The following is a 27,173-nucleotide window of genomic DNA, read 5'->3' as shown; positions in this document are numbered from 1 at the left end:
GGTGAACAGAATGACTTGAGTTCCTGTGTGTTGTTATGATGATCACACCACTTCTCGTTAATCATAAGGCATACCCCCCCGCCCCTCTTCCTACCCCCACATTTTATGGACAAGTGCAGGCAAGGGCATCAATGTTGACAAGAGATTAAATGTGAAGTAAAAGCTAAGAAACTTAAGGTACACAGCATTAACCCACCTATATTAGTACTTACCTGAGCAATACTTCCTTGGTGACCACTTCGAATGGTATAACAGTGTCCAATAATATGTTCCTCTTCAGGTTTATATTGGATTCGTTGGAAAAACTGGAAGAAAGAAATCACAGCTAAAGATAATACCTCAGTAATAAAGTAGTGCCCTATGCATTTGACTTTCATACTCTCCATGAATATCAATTCATTAATAGAGAAAGAATAAATGCTGTACTGTGTTTTTACCTACATTCTACCAGTATGTCTCAAATCAATAAAATGAATGCGTTTCATATAACAATGTGGTATTTTACAGCCTGTAAAACACGTAGTCCATGTGTTAAATTAAGCCATTTCAAGACAACATCCCAGGCAGGGCCGGCCCTAGCCTTTTGGGGGCCCTAAGCAAGATTTGGTTGCCCCCCCACTTCGGGGGCAAAACATTTTAGTAGCCCCCCTCTTGACGGCAGAGAGAAGCATTTAAGTTTTAAAGTACATTTCCTGCAAATCTACACATTTTGCCATGGGGAGAAGAGACAATGTTGCAGTTTTGAAGCAACATTTCTGCAATTCTTCACATTTTGCCATAGGGCAGAGAGCAGTTTAGAAATGTTATGACAAATTTCATGCATTTCTAATATTTTTGCCAAGACTTAACTTCTCTTGGGTAGGGGGCAGAATTTTGGATGAAAAGCATGCCCAAATTAAACTGCCAGCTACTCATCCCCAGAAGATAAGATATGCATATTATTAGTAGATTTGGATAGAAAACACTCTGAAGTTTCTAAAACTGTTTGAATCATGTCTGTGAGTATAACATAACTTATTTAGCAGGCGAAACCCCGAGGACAAACCATTCAGATTTTAGTTTCTTTGAGATCACTCTCTTTTCAATGAGCTTTCATTGGGAAACCAGTTTTCTAAGGGACCTTCTTGCAGTTCCTACCGCTTCCACTGGATGTCAACAGTCTTTAGAAATTGGCTGAGGTTATTCCTTTGTGTAATGAAGAAATATGGCCATCTTGAAGGAGGGTCACTCGAAGTGTCCTGTTTGTTAGAAGCGCATGACCAGAAAGCTAGCTACAGTTGGTTTTAATCCTGTATTGAACACAGATCAATCCGTCTTCAATTTGATCGATTTATTTACGAAAAAAAATACCTAAAGTTGTACTACAAAAGTAGTTTGAAATTTTTTGGCAAAGTTTACAGGTAACCTTTGAGATATTTTGTAGTCACGTTTCACAATTTGGAACCGGTGTTTTTCTGGATCAAACGGCGCCAAATAAATTGACATTTTGGATATATATCGACAGAATTAATCGAACAAAAGGACCATTTGTGATGTTTATGGGACATATTGGAGTGCCAACAACAGAAGCTCGTCAAAGGTAAGGCATGAATTATATTTTTATTTCTGCGTTTTGTGTCGTGCCTGCAGGGTTGAAAAATGCTTCTCTCTTTGTTTACAATGGTGCTATCCTCAGATAATAGCATTGTTTGCTTTCGCCGAAAAGCCTATTTGAATTCTGACATGTTGGCTGGATTCGCAACCAGTGTAGCTTTAATTTGGTATCTTTCATGTGTGATTTAATGAAAGTTTGCTTTTATAGTAGTTTTTATAGTAATTAATTTGAATTTGGCGCTCTGCATTTTCTCTGTCTTTTTGCCAAGTGAGACAGTAGCGTCCCGCCTAAACTCAGATTTTTGGATATAAATATGAACTTTACCGAACAAAACATACATGTATTGTGTAACATGAAGTCCTATGAGTGTCATCTGATGAAGATCATCAAAGGTTAATGATTAATCTTATCTCTATTTCTGCTGTTTGTTACTCCTCTCTTTGGCTGGAAAAAAATGGCTGTGTTTTTCTGTGACTTGGCTCTAACCTAACATAATCGTTTGGTGTGCTTTCGTTGTAAAACCTTTTTGAAATCGGACACTTTGGCTGGATTTACAACAAGTGTTATATTTAAAATGGTGTAAAATACCTGTATGTTTGAGGAATTTAAATTATGGGATTTCGTTGTTTTGAATTTGCGGCCCTGCAGTTCACTGGCTGTTGACCAGGTGGGACGCTACGTCCCACATACCCTAGCCATGTTTGAATGACATCTGAGTGAGAGTGACAAAACAAAATCAATGGTGGCCCCCTGGAGGGCAGGGCCCTTGGGCAAATACCCTGCGTGCCCGGTCGGTATTCGACCATGATTATTACAAGTTTAGACAGCTGGCTAGACTACTTGCTTATGTCGCTATGCCTGGAGCCGGCCACACTCCAGGGGAAAAGAGGGGAATCATTATGAATTGTATCCTCACAAAAGTGATGTGGATCAAGGCACATGATGGTAGCTTTTTATTGTGTCCACAGCTCCCTCACTGGCTGTGTACCATGCATTCAGCAGCATGGGATGGGGAGCTATGTGATTGTGAATAGAATAAATGCAAACATACATGCACACAGACAGGCATGCACACAGACAGGCATGCACACACACACACACACACACACACACACACACACACCACACACACACACACACCACACACACACACCCACACACACACACACACAATGATATCCAATACTTTTTGGCCTACAATAACAACAATGTTAAAGTCACATTAATGATGTGTTGAGGGAAGGTGGGGGAGTGAGGATGTTACATGGTGCCTTCAGGGCCCGTATTTTTAAAAAAAAAWTCAGAGTTGAAGTGCTGATCTAGGATCAGGTCCCTCCCTGTCCGTATATTCTTATTCAGCATGATCTAAAAGGCAAACCTGATCCCATATCAGCACTCCTACTCTGAGACTCTTGTGAATACTGGCTCTGACTTGCTCCAGTGTGAAGATTCCCCTAGATACAGATCTAGGATCAGCTTCTCTAGTACTAACCTTAACTATTAGTGGGGGAAATGCAAAACGGACCCAAGATCAGTCCTACACCACTTTGCCACTGAGATTGATTTACTAGGGGAGGACACTGCCCTCTGCTGGATTATCACATTCACTTTCACACAATAATCAATAATACACCACAAAATCTTAGCCTGGCCTAACCCTTAGCCACGCCATGCCAGACGCAGAATGTACACAACATTCCATGGTTGCTAGATGATGATATATTCTGTTAAATATTTGTCTATTTATCTTCAATGGAAATTGCTGTGGAATTTAGAAAGTTTAACAAGCCTCCCTGGATCAGAACATTTGTCTGATGTATTCAACCCCCATCCCCAAGACATCCCTCTACTAGTCTACAGGAAATGATAAAAGACAGGGACACACAGAGAACGGGAGCTTATCTTCCTCCTCGGAACTAGGGTGGCGTATGGTGATTGGATCTCTCCTCTGACAGAGAGCCAATGGCGAGAATCGCAGAGGTGAAACTCTATTACAACGCAGCATTGAAGTCAGCAAAGGGCCTCGGCACATGAATCCGATATTAATGTGTAATGATATCTAAAAAGCCTAATACTTTATCCTCGCTTATTCCTCCTTTAATTTCCTCTTTAAATATCCTCACTTTTAGAGATTAGTGTTTGACCCCTGTTCAGGACTATAGGCTGTTCTGATAGTAATAGCACATGCACATCCGTCTGTCTGAGCAGATTTGTTGAGATGGAGGCGGAGAGGCAGGGAGAATAAAGGAACTTAGGTATATAGATCTACAGAGTAGTTAACCTTTATAAGACTGTGGGGCAAGTACATTTTTCCAGGTCTATACTGTATGGCCCTTATAAGAATGCCTCTCTGACATGCCTCTCTGACATGTACCATAAGGATTCAAGTCAGTTCTGTTCATATGTCTATCTGCAACATTCCACACTGTTTGCCTACTGAATGAGGCCAAGGCATTGGATTGACGTGTGATCACCTGACATTGATAATGCACTGATCGTCCATGTGATTGGAGCAAAACTACTACTCAGAAGCTTGAGGGCTGCATTTTAAATGCAACTTAATTCGTAAGCATCAATAATGTCTCTTTCCACATTGAATTGAATACTGGTGTATCTATAAAGTAGGAGTAAACAAAATACAAGCAAATGCCAAATGATTACATCATAAAGAACATACATCCTATAACCGCAAATCGTTATTCCCTGAGGTTAGCACAATTTTCAATTTAAGACCACCATTTTATGTTCCCAAATAAGTCACTCATATCTTTTTGCCTTACAGAACATATCATACAATATTAATCCAACCTAAACAATTTATATGATGAGTTTTAATAATGAATCGCAGGCCTCTACGAAAGCTTGCTACAAAACACAAGCCGTCAGGGGGAGGCAAACCGATAAATCTCTATATCCATATTATCTCCGGAGGAGTAAAAGGAGCTGTGCTCTTTGCGAGATACAGAATGGGCAATTTATATATTTATCAACAGGGGATCCATATTGTATCTGTAGAGTAACAATGATTCAAAAGGAGAAAGATTTCAAAATGAAATATACATACTTCTTAAGTGAACCAATTTGGACTGCTGAAAACACGACACTTTGGACTGCCGAAATCATAAAGTGCATCATGTCTGTATTCATTAAACCAAAAGCGGTCCCACATTTTTTAAACGGGCAAATGAAGTTATCTCTTGAGAGGTTATTTGGTGCAGACTCATGGACTACTCATTGAGGAAAATATATGAATTCTCATTGGTTAGTTTCATTACAATGATTAGATTGAAGTGGTGATTTATTCATGTAGAGGAAATAAATACTTGATCCTCTGGATCTTTTCACGGATTTGGTTTAAAAAACCCATTAACAATATAACGATGGAAAAAATAACTGAATAATATACATTTTGACTAACCAACTGAATAGAGCAGGCTCATTTTAGAGTACAGGAATGGATCTGCCATCAATTTGATAATACATTTTATGACTACTACATCAATGCACAGACCATAGGGAAACAGCGCACCTCTGTCTCTGTATGTTTAGCCCATGGATCTGATGCTGTCTGGAGCAAAAGAGTATAGCATGTTGCCGCCGTAGCATTTGATTGATTGATGCCAGCAAGCATTTGGCCTCCCTTGATAAAAAAATTATAAAATAATTAGCCAATCAGCATTGAGCTGAGCTCAACTGTGGGTTGTCCTGGTGCAGCAAAACCAACCCAAACGAGGCCAGTTTGGATTTGGCTTCAGACCAATCAAATCACTTCCTAAGCAAAACATCATCTTCAGAAAAACTTGTCTGCTTGTGTTGATGTCCTGCAGTAGCTAGCTTGCTAAATTGGCCCATTCCTAAGCCATGGATGGAGACAGGGATTTAGACTTGTGGTTTTGACTAAAATCTCTGTACAGAGAGATCTAACCATCTGATCTAACCATAAATGAATATGCTGTGCCACTGGCCTGATACGATTGAAGTTCAATATGTAGCCTAGATCCCAGCAAGCACAGTGGATCTGGGCCGATTCCGGCTGAGAGTCGGGGCACTCGGCCGAGTTTGGGCCGCCTTCCGAGTCTGGGCCGCCTTCGGCCCAGTCTTACTTACGGCTAGGATGTGGGGATTGAGCTCGGGCTGATTCCGGTGTGAGTTATCTGGCCCAAATGTATTACTTGGGGCTCGGGCCGATTTGGTCTACTCTCTGACAGATGATTACATGGGCTGCTTTATATAATTAACATTTTATTATTTATTTTTCCATATTATTTTCGTTATTTCTGTAATCAAAAAATTATTTACGTGACATTCTTTAATATTCACGTGAAATTCTTTAAGAGTCCTGTTTATGTAATATTTTAGTATTTTGATACTTTGTGCAAGGCAATTGATAAGCAATAAAAACTTTGTGGATGGAGCCTCCCGAGTGGTCTAAGACACTGCAAACTTCGTTCATACAGATGCTGGTTCAAGACCCGTGCCGGCCGCGACCGGGAGACCCATGAGGCGACGCACAATTGTCCCAGTGTTGTCTGAGTTAGAGGAGGGTTTGGCCGGCCGGGATGTCCTTGTCCCATCCCACGATTCAATGAGGGGAGCTAGTAGGCATCACATCAACTAGCTAGCTAGCTAACTTTCCTGGTACATTGTTGCCCATGCGAGGAAGTCAGACAGCATTTTAGCCTGGTAGCACATGACAACAAAAACTTAGTGTACTGTATGACAGAGCCATAGACCGTTTTGCCAAAATGAAAGAGAGGAGGATCACATTGGCGTTCAACTAATCTACAAGTAGGGTGATTCCCAATTTGTTTTGTTTACTTATGCACACGCATGCGCACACACACAGAGAAACCAGTTCCATGGACAGCCACATGATATTTAGAGACATGATTGGCCTAAATTGTTATTGGTATCTTTAAGTTTGTTTTCAGTGTATTAAACTAAGCATATATAGTATTGTTGATTTGATGATGTTTAAGTTGAAATAGCGGAGGCAGCTGGAATAGCAGAGGCAGTTCTCCTGTTGTCTTTGTGCTGACTTGCGATAACTCTGTGGTTTTAAATCAGTAGTTGTTTAGTAAATTGTCAAAAACATGAACTTGCTTGACCATTCTGCAGGTGATATAACTGTTTGTTACATGCCGTATTTGCTGGACACATGGACACATGTTGCTCTCCGGTTTTGTGATGAAACAAACGTAAGTGTAGAATTTATTCCACCAGTGTGTGACTGCTGTCTTTTTGTTGTCATGGCCTTATTGTATGTCTCCGTGGCGTATGAACGAATGGGTTATAGAGCAAACTAGGCAATTAACGCAACATAGTTGTAAGATGGCTGTTTTACTGACTTGGCTTGGCTTCCTCAGTGATTTTACCCACACACTGCAACAGCAAATTCTTCAAATAGAAGCAGTTGATTTGGCCACATTATTTGAATATCCTTAAATACACAGAAAATAAGTATTTAAAATACAAATAATGAAATACACATATATTTGAACTCAGGTCTTGTTGCACTATAGCCTCACTCCCCAGCTTGAAATGTCTACACCTTCGCTATCGGATTAGTACCTTTTCGGTGGCACAACTGGCTAAGATGGTGTCACTTGTGTTTGCGAAGCAGAGGACCCGAGATCAGTCGCAGACATGTGAGGAAGGAAGCTATACTGTTGAGCAAGCACAGTGACACATTTTACACATAGTTACTATTGGACACTACAAAGGTTTTTAAACTATTCATCAAATATCAATGATATAGTTGAAGTCGGAAGTTTACATACACCTTAGCAAAATACATTACTTTGAAGGTAGGCCTTGTAATACATCCACAGGTACACCTCCAATTGACTCAAATTATATCAATTAGCCTATCAGAAGCTTCTAAAGCCATGACATCATTTTCTGGAATTTTCCAAGCTGTTTAAAGGCACAGTCAACTTAGTGTATGCAAACTTCTGACCCACTGGAATTGTGATACAGTGAATTTTAAGTGAAATAATCTGTAAACAATTGTTGGAAAAATGACATTTGTCATTCACAAAGTAGATGTAGTTGCTAACAAGAAATGTGTGGAGTGGTTGAAAAACAAGTTTTAATGACTCCAATCTAAGTGCATGTAAACTTCCGACTTCAACTGTACATAGATCAGTAATGTAAGTGCAACAGCATCATTGATATACACCGAGTGTACAAAACATGCTCTTTCCATGATATAGAATGACGGGGGGGCGGGGGGGGGGGGGTGATCCAGGTGAAAGCTATGATCCCTTATTGATGTCACTTGCTAAATCCACTTCAATCAGTGTAGATGAAGTTGAGGAGACATAGTTAAAGAAGGATTTGTGAGACAATTGAGACATGGATTGTGTATGCGTGTGCCATTGAGGGTGAATGGGCAAGACACAAGATTTAAGTGCCTTTGGTAGTAGGTGCTAGGCACACCGGTTTGTGTAAAAAAACTGCAACACTGCTGGGTTTTTTTTCATGCTCAACCGTTTCCCGTGTGTATCAAGAATGGTCCACCACATTGGAGTCAACATGGGAACACTTTCAAAACCTTGTAGAGTCCATGCCCAGACAAATTGAGGCTGATCTGAAAGCAAAAGGGGGTCAACTCAATATTAGGAAGGTGTTCTTAATGTTTTGTACTCTTTCACAATCTGTGCTGGCAAGGAAGTTTTAAGGTACAGTACTTTTGACATACAGTCTTTAAAAAATCCTGACTGAAACGTTTGGGAGCTTCAACATCCAAGGTTCCAGACAGAACATTTAGGGAGGGGATCTCGTTCTCTCTCTCTCGCACGCACCCACCCACCCACCCACACACATAAACACACACAAACAGGGAAATTGTAAAACTGCTCATACCTAGAAACCCATCAGGAGCTGTAGGATTTAAAATCACTTTTATACAAAAGATTCAGCAGAGGGGCTTAGCTAGCCATAAGAAGTTTTTTAGCAAACACTACATAATGTATGAATTGCTTAATTGCACTATGGGCCACCAGAACTACTTGCATCACATAAGTTTGACTGTGCGTATCATTCCTTGGAGCGCTTTGATGTAGGTTGGGGAGAGCCCATTCACTGTGCAGTAAGATGACTTGCTTTCATGTCATTTTGTGCCACTGTAAAGGGAGGATTAGTAGAGCTATGGGTGTGTCCAATATTGCATCCTATTCCCTATATAGTGCACTGTTTTACCCTATTGGTCAAAAGTAGTGCACTAAATAGGGAATAGGGTGCCATTTTGGGCGTAGCCTATTTTTATACCCAGGTTTACTAAAGTTAATGTGTCAGCTCTTCAGAAAGCAGAAATGCACAGTTTGTGAGGTGACATACCGCATGATATGACATTCTGTGGAAAAAATTGTTCCCTCAAAAATCAAGACTCTACAAAATCTAGACCAGGAATCACCATTTACGGTCCCGGAGGCTTGAAACAGCCTCAGAAATCACATTTAAAATTAAATTCCCAGTGCACAGGTCATTTGGAATACTTATTTTAAGAGAAAGTAATGCTATTTTAAGAATTTAGAACATTATAAGTCAATGTTCAGCCTCATTAGTTATTGTTATTATGCTGAGAAAAATAAACATGTTATGCCTATTCATTAATATCATAAGATGGCGCTGACGGAGATGGCAGCATCGCGACTAGCTCTTAGAAAACTTTGCCGTATTTCGATTTTTATGTATACGACTTCCCTGGAGCAGATCCTTTGTTCACTCTCCCCAGAGCAATTGAACTTATTCCAGAGGCCGACCCAAAACATTGCCGGCGAGATGCACCTGCTAGTTCGACTTAGGAGTCGGGCACACCACCCACTGCTTCCGAGGTATACTCGCTAATGTTCAGTCTTTGGATAACAAAGTTGATGAGCTTAGAGCAAGGATTTCTTTCCAGAGAGACATCGGGCCTGTAACATACTTTGTTTCACGGAAACATGGCTCTCTCGGGATACTCTGTCGGAGTCAGTAAAGCCAGCAGGATTCTCAGTACATCGCGCAGACATGAATAAATATCTCTCAGAGAAGCAGGAGGGTGGAGGGGTGTGTTTCATGATTAATGACTCATGGTGTAATTCTAGGAACATACAGGAACTCAAGTCTTTTTGTTCACCCGACCTGGAATACCTCACAATTAAATGCCGACCATATTATCTCCCAAGAGAATTTTCCTCTGTTATCAACACGGCCGTTTACATCCCACCTGCATTTATTGTAGCTGGGGATTTTAACAAAGCAAATCTGAGGACTAGGCTGCTGAAGTTCTATCAACATATTGACTGTACTACTCGCGCTGCTAAGACTCTCGACCATTGCTATTCAAACTTCCGGGATGCTTACAACGCCCTCCCCCGCCCTCCTTTCGGCTAATCTGACCACGACTCCATCTTGCGCCTCCCGTCCTATAGGCAGAAACTCAAACAAAGTAACCGTGCATCGTACTATTCAACGCTGGTCGGAGCAATCGGAATCCACGCTTCAGGATTGTTTTGATCACGTGGACAGGGATATTTCAGGTAGCTTGCGAAAATAATCTAGACGCATACACTGATACGGTGACTGAGTTTGAAAGGAAGTGTAGTACCAACTGTGACTATTAAAACCTACCCTAACCTTAAACCATGGATAGATGGTAGCATTCGCGCGAAACTGAAAGCGTGAACCATCGCATTTAACAATGGTAAAGTGGCTGGTAATATGGCAGAATATAAACAGTGTAGTTATTCACTGCGCAAGGAAATCAAACAAGCTAAACGTCAGTATAAAGATAAAGTGGAGTCGCAATTCAACTGACACGAGACGTATGTGGCAGGGACTACAGACAATCACGGACTACAAAAGGAAAACCAGCTATGTCGCCGAGACGGACGTCTTGCTTCCGGACAGGCTAAACACATTCTTTGCATGTTTTGAGGATAACACAGTGCCACCGATGCAGCCTGCTACCAAGGACTTTGGGCTCTTCCTCTCCGTGGCCGACGTGAGTAAAACATTTAAGTGTTAACCCTCGCATGGCTTCTGGCCCAGCCGCATCCTCAGAGCATGAGCAGACCAGCTGTCTGGTGTGTTTACGGGCATATTCAATCAATCACTACCCCAGTCTGCTCTCCCCACATGCTTCAAGATGGCCACCATTGTACCTGTACACAAGAAGGCAAAGGTAACTGAACTTAATGACTATCGCCCAGTAGCACCCACCTCACTCACCACTCCTGTCATCATGAAGTGCTTTGAGAGACTAGTCAAGGATCACACACCTCCACCTTACCTGCCACCCTAGACCCACTTCAAATTGCTTACCACCCCAATAAATCCACAGATGATGCAATCGCCATCACTCTGCACACTGCCGTATCCCATCTGGACAAGAGGAATACCCATGTAAGAATGCTGTTTATTGACTATAGCTCAGCATTCAACACCATAGTAGCCTCCAAGCTCATCATTAAGCTCGAGGCCCTGGATCTGAACCCCGCCCTGTGCAACAGGGTCCTGGACTTCCTGACGGGCCGCCCCCAGGTGGTGAACGTAGGAAACATCACCTCCACTCCACTGATTCTCAACACTGGGGCCCCACAAGGGTGTATGCTCAGCCCCCTCCTGTGCTCCCTGTTCACCCACGACTGCGTGGCCAAGCATGCCTCCAACTCAATTATCAAGTTTGCAGACACAATTAGTAGTAGGCGTGATTACCAATGATGATGAGACAGCCTACAGGGCTCTGGGACTGTTGTGCCTGGAATACAACATTTCACTCAATGTCAACAAAACAAAGGAGATGATCGTGAATTTCAGGAAACAGCAGAGGGTGCACCCCCCTATCTACATAGACAGGACCGCAGTGGAGAAGGTGGAAAGCTTCAAGTTCCTTGGCGTACACATCATTGACAAACTGCAATGGACCACCCACACAGACTGTATGGTGAAGAAGGCGCAACAGAGCCTCTTCAACCTCAGGAGGCTAAATAAATGTGTCTTGTCACTAAAAACCCTCACAAACTTTTACAGATGCACAATTGAAAGCATCCTGTCGGGCTGTATCACCGCCTGGTACAGTAACTGCACAGCCTGCAACCGCAAGGTTCTCCAGAGGGTGGTGTGGTCTGCCCAACCATTGCCAGGGGCAAACTACCCGCCCTCCAGGACACCTACAGCACCCAATGTCACAGGAAGGCAACAAAGATCATCAAGAACATCAACCACACCGAGCCACTGCCTGTTCACCCCGCTATCTTCCAGAAAGCGAGGTCAGTACAGGTACATCAAAGCTGGGACTGAGAGACTGAAAAACGATCTCAAGGCCATCAGAATGTTAAACAGCCATCACTAGCACATTGGAGGCTGCTGTATATAGGCATAGCCAAGAAATCGCTGGCCACTTTAAGAAATGGAACACTAGTCACTTTAATGTTTACATATCTGGCATTACTCATCTCATGTACTGTTTTCTATACTATTCTACGGCGTCTTATGTAAACATTATTAAGTGAATATCTTGCATTACTCATCTCATATGTATATACTGTATTCTATACTATTCTGCTGTATCATAGTCCATTCCGCTCTGACATCGCTCGTCCATATGTATATAGTCTTAATTCATTCCTACTTAGATTTGTGTGTATTGGGTATATGTTGTGTAATTTGTTAGATATTGCTTGTAATAGGAGCACAAGCATTTCACCACACCCGCAATAACATCTGCTAATCACGTGTATGTGACCAATAAAATTTGATTTGATATTGTCAGTAATCTAAAGAGCAGGTCTTATGTTATTTCCCACTCAGGACGAAGAGGAGTAAGCAAACGTTCACAGCATCATATCACTCCCCGCTATTTCTGTTAAATAGAGTAGCCCAGTTACAGCAATGTATGCGATCTGGCTTATCAAATAGCACTTCCAAACAGGCTCTAGCATTCCTTGTTATCAGTAATGAACTACCATAAAACCAGTGCCGCTTCAAATTTGGTTGTTGTCAGCCCTTGGTGAAACTTATCTAGAGGCGATTGATATGGATGTGTTTTGCATAATTCTAAAGAGGTAATTTTCTCTTTTCTTAGATGCCCTTCGTTTGACCCCGTTAGGTTTTCTACTTTTGTGCAGTACCACAGAGAAGGATGAGAAGCCACACACACACACACACACACACACACACACACACACACACACACACAGTATTAGACTGATCCACTCAGATGAATATCTTGAACCTGGACATGTTTATGCCCGGTCATCGCAGTCCTGTTTGTGTGAGTGCGTGTGTCTGTGTGTGAGTTACTGACCCATGATATTATTTACAAGTACCATCACCAACCACGTGAGAAAATCTATTTTTAAAGCCACAATCTGGAGTCTGTTGTTCAAGCCCAACGGCAGCCCCGCCACTATCTGACGATATCCCAGATTGTCTATGATGTTGCACAGATCATATTCCAAAAATTGCAGAATCATTTTATTTTGTCCAAAACAAGACAAAGTCCACCCACCGCCAGTGCTCCAAACTCGAACACCGCAATTCAATCAGTTGTTTATGAAGGATAACTGCCCCACAGGTTTAAGCATAATGTTTATGCTGTATTAGGTGAGGTTTTGTGTCCATATGACAACATCTCAAATACAGTGCTGTGAGAAAGTATTTTCCCCCTTCCTGATTTCAATTTTTTTTGCACATTTGTGACACTTAAATGTTTCAGATCACCAAACATATTTAAATATTACACAAAGATAACCCAAATAAACACAAAATGCAGTTTTTAAGTGATGATTTTATTTATTAAGAGAAAAAAGCTATCTGAACCTTCATGGCCCTATGTGAAAAAGTAATTGCCCCCTAAACCTAATAACTGGTTGTACCACCCTCAGCAGCAACAACTGCAATCAAGCGTTTGCGATAACTGGCAATGAGTCTTTCACATCGCTGTGGAGGAATTTTGGCCCACTCTTCTTTGCAGAATTGTTTTAATTCAGCCACATTGGAGGGTTTTCGAGCATGAACCGCCTTTTTAAGGTCACGCCACAGCATCTCAATCGGATTCAAGTCCGGACTTTCACTAGGCCACTCCAAAACCTTCATTTAGTTTTTTCTAAGCCATTCAGAGGTGGACTTTCTGGTGTGTTTTGGATCATTGTCCTGCCGCAGAACCAAAGTGCGCCTCAGCTTGAGTTCATGAACTGATGGCCGGACATACTCGGCCATGCTCTCTATTTTTTGGTAGAGAGCAGAATTCATGGTTCCATCAATTACAGCAAGTCGTCCAGGTCCTGAAGCAGCAAAGTAGCCCCAGAACATCACACTAGCACCGCCATCACTACCACCACCATCACTACCACCATCACTACCACCACCATATTTGACTGTTGGTATGATGTTCTTTTTCTGAAATGCTGTGTTACTTTTACACCAGATGTAACGGGACGCACACCTTCCAAAAAGTTCAACTTTGTCTTGTCAGTCCACAGAATATTTCCCCAAAAGTCTTGGGGATCATCAAGATGTTTTTTGCCAAAAGTGAGACGAGACTTTATGTTATTTTTGGTCAGCAGTGGTTTTCGCCTTGGAACTCTGCCATGGATGCCATTTTTGCCCAGTCTCTTTCTTATGGTTGAGTCATGAACACTGACCTTAACTGAGGCAAGTGAGGCCTGCTAGGTCTTTAGATGCTGTTGTGGGTTCTTTTTTGACCTCTTGGATGAGTCGTCGCTGCGCTCTTGGGGTAATTTTGGTAGGCCAGCCACTCCTGGGAAGGTTCACCACTGTTCCAAATTTTCTCCATTTGTAGATAATGGCTCTCACCGTGGTTCGCTGGAGTTCCAAAGCTATTGAAATGGCTTTCCAGACTGATAGATGTAAATTACTTTGTTTCTCATCTGTTCCTGAATGTCGTTGGATCGCGGCATGATGCCTTGCTTTTTGAGATATTTTGGCCTACTTCACTTTGTCAGACAGGTTCTATTTAAGTGATTTCTTGATTCAACAGGTCTGGCAGTAATCAGGACTGGTTGTGGCTAGTGAAATTGAACTCAGCTTTCCAAAAAATGTGATTAACCACAGTAAATTCATGATTTAACAAGGGGGGGGGGGGCGCAATTACTTTGTCACATAGGGCCATGAAGGTTCAGATAGCTTTTTTCCCTTAATAAATAAAATGATCACTTAACTGCATGTTGTGTTTACTTGGGTTATCTTTGTGTAATATTACAATTATTTTGATCTGAAACATTTAAGTGTGACAAATGTGCAAAAAAATTAGAAATCAGAAAGGGGGAAAACACTTTTTCACAGCACTGTACATCTTAAACATTCAGGGTGAAATGGCAGTGTGGTTTCCAATTGATTAAAACCCTTAACACATTGGTTCAACATCAGTGAAGAGCTGTTTTATTTTTAATTCTATATAAAGTCCCGTAGAATATGTATTTATTGGTCCATTGTAACGGACACTTTATTGGTCCACTTGTAAGGAACACGGGCTTTTCGCTGTCACAGTACCAACCCCTAACACACCACACACACTAACTGTCTGGGAGCAACACAGGGTCAGCCAGATAGCATTGCCCTTGTAGCAGTTTAGGGACTCAAGGCCGCAATGGCATTAGGTGATGGCCCCCGAGAAATTGATTACATTGTAATGTGTTTGTAAACTTGAAGATCTGCATCAGTTACCCAACTAATGCCAAGGCCAGAGTTATTCAAATATTACCCTATGAGGTCCGGAGCCGGGTGGTTTTTCATTCTACCTAAAAATGTATTGCACCACCTGGTCTAAATCAGTCCCTGAATAGAGTGGAAGAATGAAAAAAAGCAGTGGAACTGGCTTTGAGGTACAGATTTGAATATGAGGGGCCTAGGCTTCAGCTCAGCAGGCTAGGGAAACGGGCCTACTCATAAAGGTGTCCTGACTGGTTATAAAAAATTGCTATGAATGCCTAATGTATATCCCCTTCATGTAAAATGTATTACATGTACAGTTGAAGTCGGAAGTTTGCATACAACTTAGAAAAATACATTTAAACTCAGTTTTTCACAACTGACATTTAATCCTAGACAAAAACTCCCTGTTTTAGGTCAGTTAGGATCACCACTTTATTTTAAGAATGTGAAATGTCAGAATAATAGTAGAGAGCTTTTATTTCTTTCATCACATTCCCAGTGGGTCAGAAGTTTACATACACTCAATTAGTATTTGGTAGCATTGCCTTTAAATTGTTTAACATGGGTCAAACATTTCGCCTTCCACAAGCTTCCCACAATAAGTTGGGTGAATTTTGGCCCATTCCTCCTGACAGAGCTGGTGTAACTGAATCAGGTTTGTAGGCCTCCTTGCTCGCACACGCTTTTTCAGTTCTGCCCACAATAGGATTGAGGTCAGGGCTTTGTGATGGCCACTCCAATACCTTGACTTTGTTGTCCTTGAGCCATTTTGCCACAACTTTGGAAGCATGCTTGGGGTCATTGCCCATTTGGAAGACCCATTTGCGACAAAGCTTTAACTTCCTGACTGATGTCTTGAGATGTTGCTTCAATATATCCACATAATTTTCCGACCTCATGATGCCATCTATTTTGTGAAGTGCATCAGTCCCTCCTGCAGCAAAGCACCCCCACAACATGATGCTGCCACCCCCGTGCTTCATGGTTGGGATGGTGTTCTTTGGCCATTATGGCCAAAAAGTTATATTTTTGTTTCATCAGACCAGAGGACATTTCTCCAAAAAGTACGATCTTTGCAGTTGCACATGGGGTTATGTCGATATAGGACTCATTTTGCTGTGGATATAGATACTTTTGTACTTGTTTCCTCCAGAATCTTCACAAGGTCCTTTGCTGTTGTTCTGGGATTGATATGCACTTTTCGCACCAAAGTACGCTCATCTCTAGGAGACAGAGCGCGTCTCCTTCCTGAGCGGTATGGCGGCTGCGTGGTCCCATGGTATTTATACTTGCATATTATTGTTTGTACAGATGAACGTGGTATCTTCAGGCGTTTGGAAATTGCTCCCAAGGATGAACCAGACTTCAGGTCTACAAATTTTTTTCTGAGGTTTTGGCTGATTGATTGCCCCTCAAAGTGGAGGGAATATCCCTCCCTCTCGGTCTCTATTTCTCTTTCACTCACTCACGCTCTTTTCCTTTCTAAATCTCCCATAATCACACGTGCATACAGAAGCATAAATATTTCCTCACTAATTAGGGTGTCAAGGTGGACCTGACAATATGACAGATATAAAATGGTGTAAATCGGTGAACTGATAAAAAATTCAAACAAAAATTAACAAGGCCTTTCTCTCACTGACCATTTTACATAATTTTTGAACATAACCATGAAAATACTGTTGAAGTCTAAGCACGATCGACTCAACAACAAAAGCGGTATTAGTCATTTGAATATGCAGGTAAAATAAAATAAGATTGGTGGGGGAGAGGAAGGGTAATATTAGGGTAATATCGTTTAGCAGCGTTTGACATGCTCACACCTTCAAGAGGCAACGCAGATCCCCTCCTCATGAAGCAGTGACATTAAAGCACTTTGATGATTTGGAGACTTTAATGTCTTAATCCCACAGAAAAAAAAAAACTATTTCAGAAAATTCAAAGGCATTTCCCCAGACTTGAATATCACCCAAACCACCCCCTCTTCCTCCCCCACACACATTCTTGTCCCCCTCCAGAGAAGAATAGATAGTGCTTCGTTTCTGCTTTACCTAGGCTGCTAAGCTTTTCAAGAAATAAGGGGAGGGGGAGGGCATCATGATGTCACAGGCTGCGGTACTCTCTGAGAGATTGTGAAAGCGAATTAGCCGATGGATCAAACTCCAAACTTGGAGGGAGAAATCGTACCACGCTAAGTAATATGCTACTTAGATTTGCCTGCGGGAAACAGATTGCAGCTCAACTTGGTGATGAGCTCTTTAAAATGTCAAAATAGAGGAGCCGTTCTTAATTGCGCACCACTTGATGCCTCGAGGAGTTCTGCCGTTGTAAGGAGGCCAATGTGTCAGTCTCGAAAAGCCAGAAAAAAATAACAAAAACATCCTGGTATCTGTCAACCAATAATCCTTTCATATCACAATTGACAGAAGCAGGTCCAGGCCTGCACTTCATCTCAATGCACTTCATCTCAATGGTCTAAGGTGGCTTCCTTTCCTTGTTTCCTTTCCTTCTTCCTCTCATTAAACAACTGGTGAGGTGACAGCAGACACCCCTGTTGGCTCTCAGCATATTACCCTATTTTACCCTCACCGGTCCATGTGTCTGATCAGTTCAGATGAAGGAAAGGAGACGAGGAGAGGAGGTAGCATTAGTGGAGATACCCACATGATCTGCTAAGTATTAGCACAGACACAGTTTCAGCATTGCATTATATGAATAATAGATAGTAAGAAGAGGGTAATAGCATTTCATTCATAATGTGAAGTGGGTGGGGGAGAAAGGGATGAAACGAAGGGCTAGTTTTAAGGTGGAGAATGTTTTCCTAGTATTGCAAAGTAGCGTGTTATACCTAGAATACAGTGAAGTTGTTTTGGTTCACATTGAAAGAATTTTGTTGACTACATTTATCTGAAACATAAATTATTGCAGAGCTAGAGGGTATTCTATTTTGTTCTTACCTAAAAACCTGGTTACCAGTTTTGATTAAATCGGGCCAAGGGGTCTTTAACTTTTAGTGATTCATGAATTAGCGCAGAGACTAGGGAAGGTGGGATAATGTAAATAATGGGATTTGAAGCTCATTTAGGTTTCTGCGGGCGACACAATAGACACAGAGTCCCTGTACACTGCAAAGAGCAGAGAGGGAAGTGTTTCTCAGTCTTCCTACAGCCGTCCGCTCTTTTCTACATCTGCTTATGCACACTCGGCAGCGTGCTTGCTGACTTAGCGGGCTCTGCGGATGCCTTGGGAGCTGAAAAACCAACAGCTCAGGGAAAGTATGTCAGGCAAGCCGAAGGGGCACATCCTCCATCCTCTCTCAAAAAGGGGTGAGAAGGATCCAAACCCAGCTCTAAGAGTACTATACCTGGTATTTCAAGTTCAATCTTGGTTAGGCAGTGGGTACCCTAAGGCTGTAGTGCTTTAGCCCCAAAAAATGTAATAATGATGCCTCAGTGGCAGCCTACACCTTTTTCCTTCCCACCCTACGTCCCCCCCAACTGTGGCCAATCTGTCCGGCAGGCATGTCACTGTGCTGTCGTCTGTGGCTGTGCCAACAAGTCGAAGGGGTAATCCAACACATCCCAACTACCATGGAGAAGAGCTTACGTTATGATTCAATAACTCTTACACAAGCTGAAGATCATCCCCAGTCCAAACAGTATCAAACAAATGGTATACCATGTATGTCGAACGTGTGGCAATGTTCTCATGATGTTATGATTTAATGCTAGAGTGTGCAGGCTTTCTAGAGATGCTTTGAAGGGAATTCAACACAGACCAAACAGCAGACCAAAACTGTGATCACATTGTTTTTGCCACACACTTCTTACAGTCATATCATGGCAGGCATATCATGGCAGGCATATCATGGCAGGCATATCATGGCAGGCATATCATGACAGGCATATCATGACAGGCATATCATGGCAGGCATATCATGGGGAATGCTCTTTAAAGTAGTTCAAGAAAACTGGACAAAGTAAGATTCAGAGAATAATCCATAGCCTTCCCCATTTCGGGAACATTATTTAACCCTAGAAATATCTGCTGTGTTGCTGAGCCACTGGCACCCTGCAGACGTGGAGATGACATGACCCCGCAGGGAGAGGCGTGAGTTGTGTGTCAGGCTCTGCTGCGTCACACACACTGTCGGGGGGGGGTTAATGACCTGTATCACCGAGTCATAACCACGTGACCTGGTGACACACTCTCACACCCCTGTGGCAGGAGGAGGAGGCGCAATAGGAGAGTCCGACCGGTGTGCTTGCCTCACACAGTCAACCATTGCTGCTACGCTACTGGGGTGGATTATGTCTATATAAAGCCTCTGCACCACATGAATCACTGTGCTATGCACTGATCCCCCTACAAGCTATGAGACAACAGGTCTGCCTTCTGCGGCCTGTCTCCATCTTTTCCCATTTCCTAAACTCCGCTCCCCTCAATGAAGACAGAATGAAAGAGCGAGATTGAGACGGAGAGAGAGGGGGGGAAAAGAGTCGATGTTAATCATCCGAGTGCCGTGGCTTAGCCTAAGAGGCTTGAATAATCAGCGGTTAAGCTGTCAGCCCTTGCGCTCGCACCTATCGTGCTCTACAAACTCCTGGGTTGCTTTTAATCAAGCAAAAACGCTGAGAGTGTGTGGGCTAAGTGCGGGCTAAGAGACAGGGCTCAAGCATATCCCTTACATTTTTCTTGACATTACCAGATAGCATTTCTGTATAAGCTGCAGACATGTCTCTTTGCAAGAGCACACAGTGTTACAGTACAGTAGGTATTTGGCTTTTGAGGGCAGTATTGAAAGCAGAACCAAAAAGTGTGACCAGCTTAGGTCAATGACCACTTTAAACTCCAGTTTGCTCTGTCTTTTGGGACCTAGGGTCCTACTGAATTAAAACCAGCATCCATGGGTGTCAGGGATATGGTGAAACAATATTGTTCTCACCGTGCAAGGAAATGTGTTCTCCTTTTATTCTCAACATGAATCTGTGGAATCATTGGGTTAAAAAAGCACAAGCAGAGTGTTGAACTCCCGCATACCAGTTGTGATTGAACAGCGCGCCTGGTTGTAATGGAATCACAGCATCCCTCCCATACCACCAACCATACTTTGATCAACAAAGCCAGGCCTGTTCCTAGCTAACAATAATATTTCCACGTTACATCCCACTAGGGCATTGCTCCGAACCACCTATGTATTAACGGGTATAAAAATAGCTTTTTGACATTGTGGGAGCGTGCCTATTCACGACCTAACTGCACCACCCAGAGCGACGTTAACACAGGCAGCGGGAGGCCAAGCTCCACCCCTATCTCGCTCTCTCTCCGGGCTCTTCAGCCTCTCATTGATCTCACGGCCCATTGCCGGCTTAAATTACATTGCCGAGACAAAAGGCCCCTGATTTCACAGGTCATAATTCTCTCCTATAGCCTCAACTTTGAAAAGGTACAGTGTTCAGTTTCAGCCCCCTCCAGCATTGCATTTGCTTATGAGTTATGACACGGGCTGAACGTCTTTAAGTTACAACCCAGCGCAGTGGGGGAGGCCTGTTTACCAATCAGGGCTGAGATGAAGGAGAGAGGGAGAGAAACAAGGGACACAAGCAGTGTCCCGCCATAGCTGTGGCGTAGTGCATCTACAGTGGGGCAAAAAAGTATTTAGTCAGCCACCAATTGTGCAAGTTCTCCCACTTAAAAAGATGAGAGAGGCCTGTAATTTTCATCATAGGTACACTTCAACTATGACAGACAAAATGAGAAAAAAAATCCAGAAAATCACATTGTAGGATTTTTTATGAATTTATTWGCAAATTATGGTGGAAAATAAGTATTTGGTCACCTACAAACAAGCAAGATTTCTTGCTCTCACAGACCTGTAACTTCTTCTTTAAGAGGCTCCTCTGTCCTCCACTCGTTACCTGTATTAATGGCACCTGTTTGAACTTGTTATCAGTATAAAAGACACCTGTCCACAACCTCAAACAGTCACACTCCAAACTCCACTATGGCCAAGACCAAAGAGCTGTCAAAGGACACCAGAAACAAAATTGTAGACCTGCACCAGGCTGGGAAGACTGAATCTGCAATAGGTAAGCAGCTTGGTTTGAAGAAATCAACTGTGGAAGCAATTATTAGGAAATGGAAGACATACAAGACCACTGATAATCTCCCTCGATCTGGGGCTCCACGCAAGATCTCACCCCGTGGGGTCAAAATGATCACAAGAACGGTGAGCAAAAATCCCAGAACCACACGGGGGGACCTAGTGAATGACCTGCAGAGCTGGGACCAAAGTAACAAAGCCTACCATCAGTAACACACTACGCCACCAGGGAATCAAATCCTGCAGTGCCAGACGTGTCCCCCTGCTTAAGCCAGTACATGTCCAGGCCCGTCTGAAGTTTGCTAGAGAGCATTTGGATGATCCAGAAGAAGATTGGGAGAATGTCATATGGTCAGATGAAACCAAAATATAACTTTTTGGTAAAAACTCAACTCGTCGTGTTTGGAGGACAAAGAATGCTGAGTTGCATCCAAAGAACACCATACCTACTGTGAAGCATGGGGGTGGAAACATCATGCTTTGGGGCTGTTTKTCTGCAAAGGGACCAGGACGACTGATCCGTGTAAAGGAAAGAATGAATGGAGCCATGTATCTTGAGATTTTGAGTGAAAACCTCCTTCCATCAGCACGGCCATTGAAGATGAAACGTGGCTGGGTCTTTCAGCATGACAATGATCCCAAACACACCGCCCGGGCAACGAAGGAGTGGCTTCGTAAGAAGCATTTCAAGGTCCTGGAGTGGCCTAGCCAGTCTCCAGATCTCAACCCCATAGAAAATCTTTGGAGGGAGTTAAAAGTCCGTGTTGCACAGCAACAGCCCCAAAACACCACTGCTCTAGAGGAGATCTGCATGGAGGAATGGGCCAAAATACCAGCAACAGTGTGTGAAAACCTTGTGAAGACTTACAGAAAACGTTTGACTTCTGTCATTGCCAACAAAGGGTATATAACAAAGTATTGAGATAAACTTTTGTTTTCGACCAAATACTTATTTTCCACCATAATTTGCAAATAAATTCATAAAAAATCCTACAATGTGATTTTCTCGATTTTTCTTTTCTCATTTTGTCTGTCATAGTTGAAGTGTACCTATGATGAAAATTACAGGCCTCTCTCATCTTTTTAAGTGGGAGAACTTGCACAATTGGTGGCTGACTAAATACTTTTTTGCCCCACTGTATGTCCATAGGACATCAAAAGGGCGTTAAGGCGTTAGAATTATAGGATTCTAATCTACAATATGTTGTTCGGGAATAATGTATTGACCACGGACATGCTCTGAACAATGCACCTATACCGCAGCAATATCATAGCTTACAGCTCATAGGCCTATAAAGGCTCAAACGAGGTGTGATTATTGCAGAAAAAAAGGCGTACGCTAAATCCTCAAATTATATTTAAGAGAAAGATAAAAACAGAAAATGTCAACATAGCTCAAATCATTCGGAACATGGAACCGATGAATGCCTAAAACTATCCTTTTTTGTCAGACGGCACTGTTTTAAAGACAACAACAATGTCAAGCTAAAGAGTGTTCATGACAACAGAACCCAGATCTGACCAGAGTAGATGCTACCGGTACCGTATGTGTCTGCTTTGTGCTCTCCCCATCCCTTCTGGCATACATGGGGACACTGGCCAGTGAATGTCAGTGCCCTTTTCACGCTGTGCAACTGCTGCCGAGGCAACTCCCAAGCCAGGACAGCGTGAGATCCGGAACAGGCGTAAGCAGCCAAAGCACAAAGGGACCAGCTGCTTTGAGAGCATGGCTCAAGACAAGAAGAGGGCTCTACAAAGAGAATAGACTAAATGTTATTATTGTACTGTATTATTGCTTCATTTCTGACAATGCAACTGTTTGGTAGTGGTGGAACTACTTTAGAGATACTACAGTATATGTAACACATTATTTTCAAGTGGTGTTATATTTGAGTCCCCAAAATGTTGATAACACTACATAAGCTATCATTTATTATGGTGTGGCACAACAAGAAGGGAGGGATCATACCTGCTTATAAAGAATAATAGTGCATTACTATGGGTTTAAGTAAAGTGTTAGCAACATTTCCACTTCACTTTTGATACCGTGCAATAGTACCTATGATGTATATAAACCCTGGATTGCTGATGCTATGACGCCACCGGTCGGCCATATTGGCACTCCCCGGTAGGAGCAGTCCTGCCTAGGAATGCATTGAATTATACAGTGTTTGAATTAAATGTTTCAAGGACAAAAGTACATTCATCTCTAAAAATGATACTTCAAAGAACATTTTTAAATCTTTTTTTTTAATTTAAAATGTTTATGTTCATCTCACATATTATAATTTAAAGTTTGCATTAAGGTGTCTGAAATAGAGTAAATATGGCAAAAACGAATGTATATATTATTAAATGCCTTTATATGCATAAAACATATATACTGTATATGATGATGAGGGACTGCCAAGATTGAGGCACGGTGTGTGCATGGCTTCAACATAGCGCCCCCTATTAGTCATCTAGTGTATATATAAATTATTGAATAGTACCCACTAGCATGGTGATGAAAGAACATAAAACTGATGTGGAACACTAGTCACTTTAATAACGTTTACATACTGCTTTACTCATCTCATATGCACAGTTGAAGTCGGAAGTTTACACACGCTTAGGTTGGAGTCATTAAAACTCGTTTTTCAACCACTCCACAAATTTCTTGTTAACAAACTATAGTTTTGGCAAGTCGGTTAGGACATCTACTTTGTGCATGACACAAGTAATTTTTCCAACAATTGTTTACAGAAAGATTATTTCACTTATAATTCACTGCATCACAATTCCAGTGGGTCAGAAGATTACATACACTAAGCTGACTGTGCCTTTAAACAGCTTGGAAAATTCCAGAAAATGATGTCATGGCTTTAGACGCTTCTGATAGGCTAATTGACATCATTTGAGTCAATTGGAGGTGTACCTGTGGATGTATTTCAAGGCCTACTCAGTGCCTCTTCGCTTGACATCATGGGAAAATCAAAATAAATCAGCCAAGACCTCCTCAACTCTATATACTGTATTCTATTCTGCTGTATTTTATTCAATGCCTGTCCGACATTGCGCAATCTAATATTTATATATTTCTTAATTACATTCTTTAACTTTTAGATTTGTTTGTATTGTTGTGAATTATTAGATACTACTGCACTGTTGGAACTAGGAACAAAAGCATTTCACTACACCTGCAATAACATCTGCTAAATATGTGTATGTGACCAATAAAATGTGATATATATTTAACCTTTATTTAACTAGGCAAGTCATTTAAGAACAAATTCTTATTTGCAAAGATGGCCTCCACGGCCAAACCCAGACGACTCTGGGCCAATTGTGGGACTCCCAATCACGTCCGGTTGTGATACAGCCTAGATTTTAACCAGGGTGTCTGTCGTGATGCCTCTAGCACTGAGATGCAGTGCCTTAGATCGCTGCGCCACACAAAAGGCCCCAAAGCCTCTTTTAAGTTTCAAATTTTGACTATTGTTCCCCTTAAATTAATGATAGATGCCCATTGGTTCTTGAATAATATAACGTAGAAGTGCCTTATAATCTGATCTTGGGTGTTTCTGATTGGATAAGACAGTTGAACTAAGATTATGGCGGCTTGGATTGCAATTGGCATGATAGTTTTAAGCATTTTGATTAGAGTTTGCTGACAATACTAACAGCCTTTGATCGTGGGTGTTTCTGATTGGATAAGACAATTGTACTAAAAGGCTGTTAGTATTGTAAACAAACTCTATTCAAAATGCTTAAACATATCATGCCAATTGCAATCCTAACCTCCATAACTCTGTCAAGGAATATGACACTAGTTACAAAAAAAGGCCAGGCACCCGTGATACAAGTCAGTAATCAACGTCCATCCATGTCTGAGGACATCGGGCCACTTATTCCTAACCTTAAACATTTGACATTTCTGCCATATTGCGGACACCTATTCAAGTGGGAAAGAAAAAAAAATCAAAAGCTTAGCAGAAATTTTGAGAGCCACTTTCACTTGATCCTGCCTTCGGCACAGAGCCAGCTCGGCTTCATAGGGATATCGGTGTAAAGGAAGACACCTGTTCTTCTCTCTGAAAAATCCACACAGCTAATCTGCGCCTCATCACTTCTCACTGACACTCAACTTCAAAAACAGCTATATGCAACTGCAATCATTTGACACAGAGGTAACTGCATGTTTCTCTCAGGCGAAATGAACAAATGTTGTTTGAAGTAGAAAGGACAAAAGTCATTGTTGTCTCAAGGGGCCCTCACAGTACTTTCACAGTCCATTGTAATTGTACAGAACACACCAGAACAATCTCAGCAAGGCCTGTTACCTCCCAAGAGGGTTGCTCTCTCTTGAAGGTCCCATACTCCCAGCCGGCTTTAGCACAGATGCATTTTTCAGAGCAAATTAAAAAATCATTATCACAAACATAAAGGTCACCCTTCACACAGGGGAAGCCCCTTTGAAATAGCCGAGCATCAGAAGCTAGAGTTAAATTTGTTGAAACCCTCCGGGGGCCCAGTTGTATTGACATCTAAAAATCACTTTAGTATCGCATGACATCCCCTTCCTGGCAAACCACAGGATGTGTGGAGTCTGTGTGGAGTACAAAGAAGCATTTTTCTTTCGTTCTTCTTCTGCTGTTGCCAGAAATGCTTTACGGAGCATGTTAACGTCAGAACTGCTTGCTGGAGAAAGATAGATTGCTCGATTCAATCAAGGGAGTAGCGAAACGTTGTAAAGTCATTACCGTTTGTGCAATGTCATGTGTTCTGGTTTCTGGTGGACCTGCGTATTCTCCATTTGGGGAAGTAGCTAGCGCATGCTGACACTGACATCTATAAATAGTTATTGCAAACAACAGTAAATAGTGTAAATCAATTAAGGATGCAATCAAAATATGGTGCGCTGTTACAGACCGGAACAGCTTGAGTTATACCCAGAACAGTTTGAGTAGGAGAGCTAATTTCCTTCTCTCTGTGTTAGTTTCCGCTCGAACCCTGAGGGCCCGAGATTCTAAAGGCAGATGGGAAAGATGAAGATATATGACTGTGGAGAAAAGGTAAGATCTCTGTGTGATATCAGTTGGAGGGAGAAAAGACTGTGACCTCCCAGGTTTAATCTCCCTTTACCTTCCACTTTCAAAACATGCCTAATTCTGAGGGGAACTGCTGGAGGGAGAACTTGAAACCTAGAAAGACAGTGAAAGAGAGAGAGAGAGAGGGAAAGAGAGAGGGAGTAAGGAAGAGAGAGAGAGAGAGATCCAAAGGGGGAAGGAAAAAGGGGGAGATAAGGAGAGTCGCAGCAGTATGAGCATCTTACCTGCTCAGTTGACAAAGCGGGTCGGAGAAGTGAGGAGAGTCAAAGGGGTGATGGGAGAAGGGTCCTGGGGAGGTCCGAGGTCTATCCGACTGGAGGCAGGGTGGTCCGGGAGGGAGGAAGAACGGAGTGACAGGGATCAGGGAGACGGGGAGGCTAGAGGGGGAAAAGAAACACTGCTCGCCTCACTCTCTCTTTTTATCTCTTTCCCTCGCCAACACACACACTCCCAGACACACACACACGCGCGCACGTTCAGAGGCAGACACCAATACCTGCAGTCACTCAAACAATGAGAGAAAGGAGTACTCGCATTCACACGCTCTACCACAGAAGAAGGAAAGGGAGATCTACCCTCCCACTCTCTCCTAGGAGCCAATAGCGAGCAGCCAATAGACACCCCTGGCAGCAAATCAGAAACCAGGCAGCCAGTGCCGTGCCCCAGCCAATAAGTGCAATTGCTCATATCCAATTGGAATTATTACTAAGGGAGCAGTGTGAAG

General features: G+C 42.3%; 1 protein-coding gene across 4 annotated transcripts in view; it reads right to left on the bottom strand.

Moving 5' to 3' along the window:
• Positions 1 to 26,967, bottom strand: part of pcbp3 (poly(rC) binding protein 3) — a 153,900-nt gene extending 126,933 nt beyond the window's left edge. For all 4 annotated transcript variants that reach the window (XM_023981665.2, XM_023981666.3, XM_023981663.2 and 1 more), the window contains exons 1-2: positions 26,674 to 26,967; positions 213 to 305 (exon numbers count right to left, since the gene is read on the bottom strand). The gene's annotated coding sequence lies outside the window, so the exon portion shown is untranslated. The remainder of the gene's footprint in view (positions 1 to 212; positions 306 to 26,673) is intronic.
• Between the last annotated feature and the right edge of the window lie 206 nt (positions 26,968 to 27,173).

Source organism: Salvelinus sp. IW2-2015, linkage group LG36 (assembly GCF_002910315.2).
Source record: "Salvelinus sp. IW2-2015 linkage group LG36, ASM291031v2, whole genome shotgun sequence".
NCBI lineage: Eukaryota > Metazoa > Chordata > Actinopteri > Salmoniformes > Salmonidae > Salvelinus > Salvelinus sp. IW2-2015.
The sequence above is the reverse complement of the archived record's forward strand: the minus strand, read 5'-3'. Positions and strand labels throughout refer to the sequence as shown.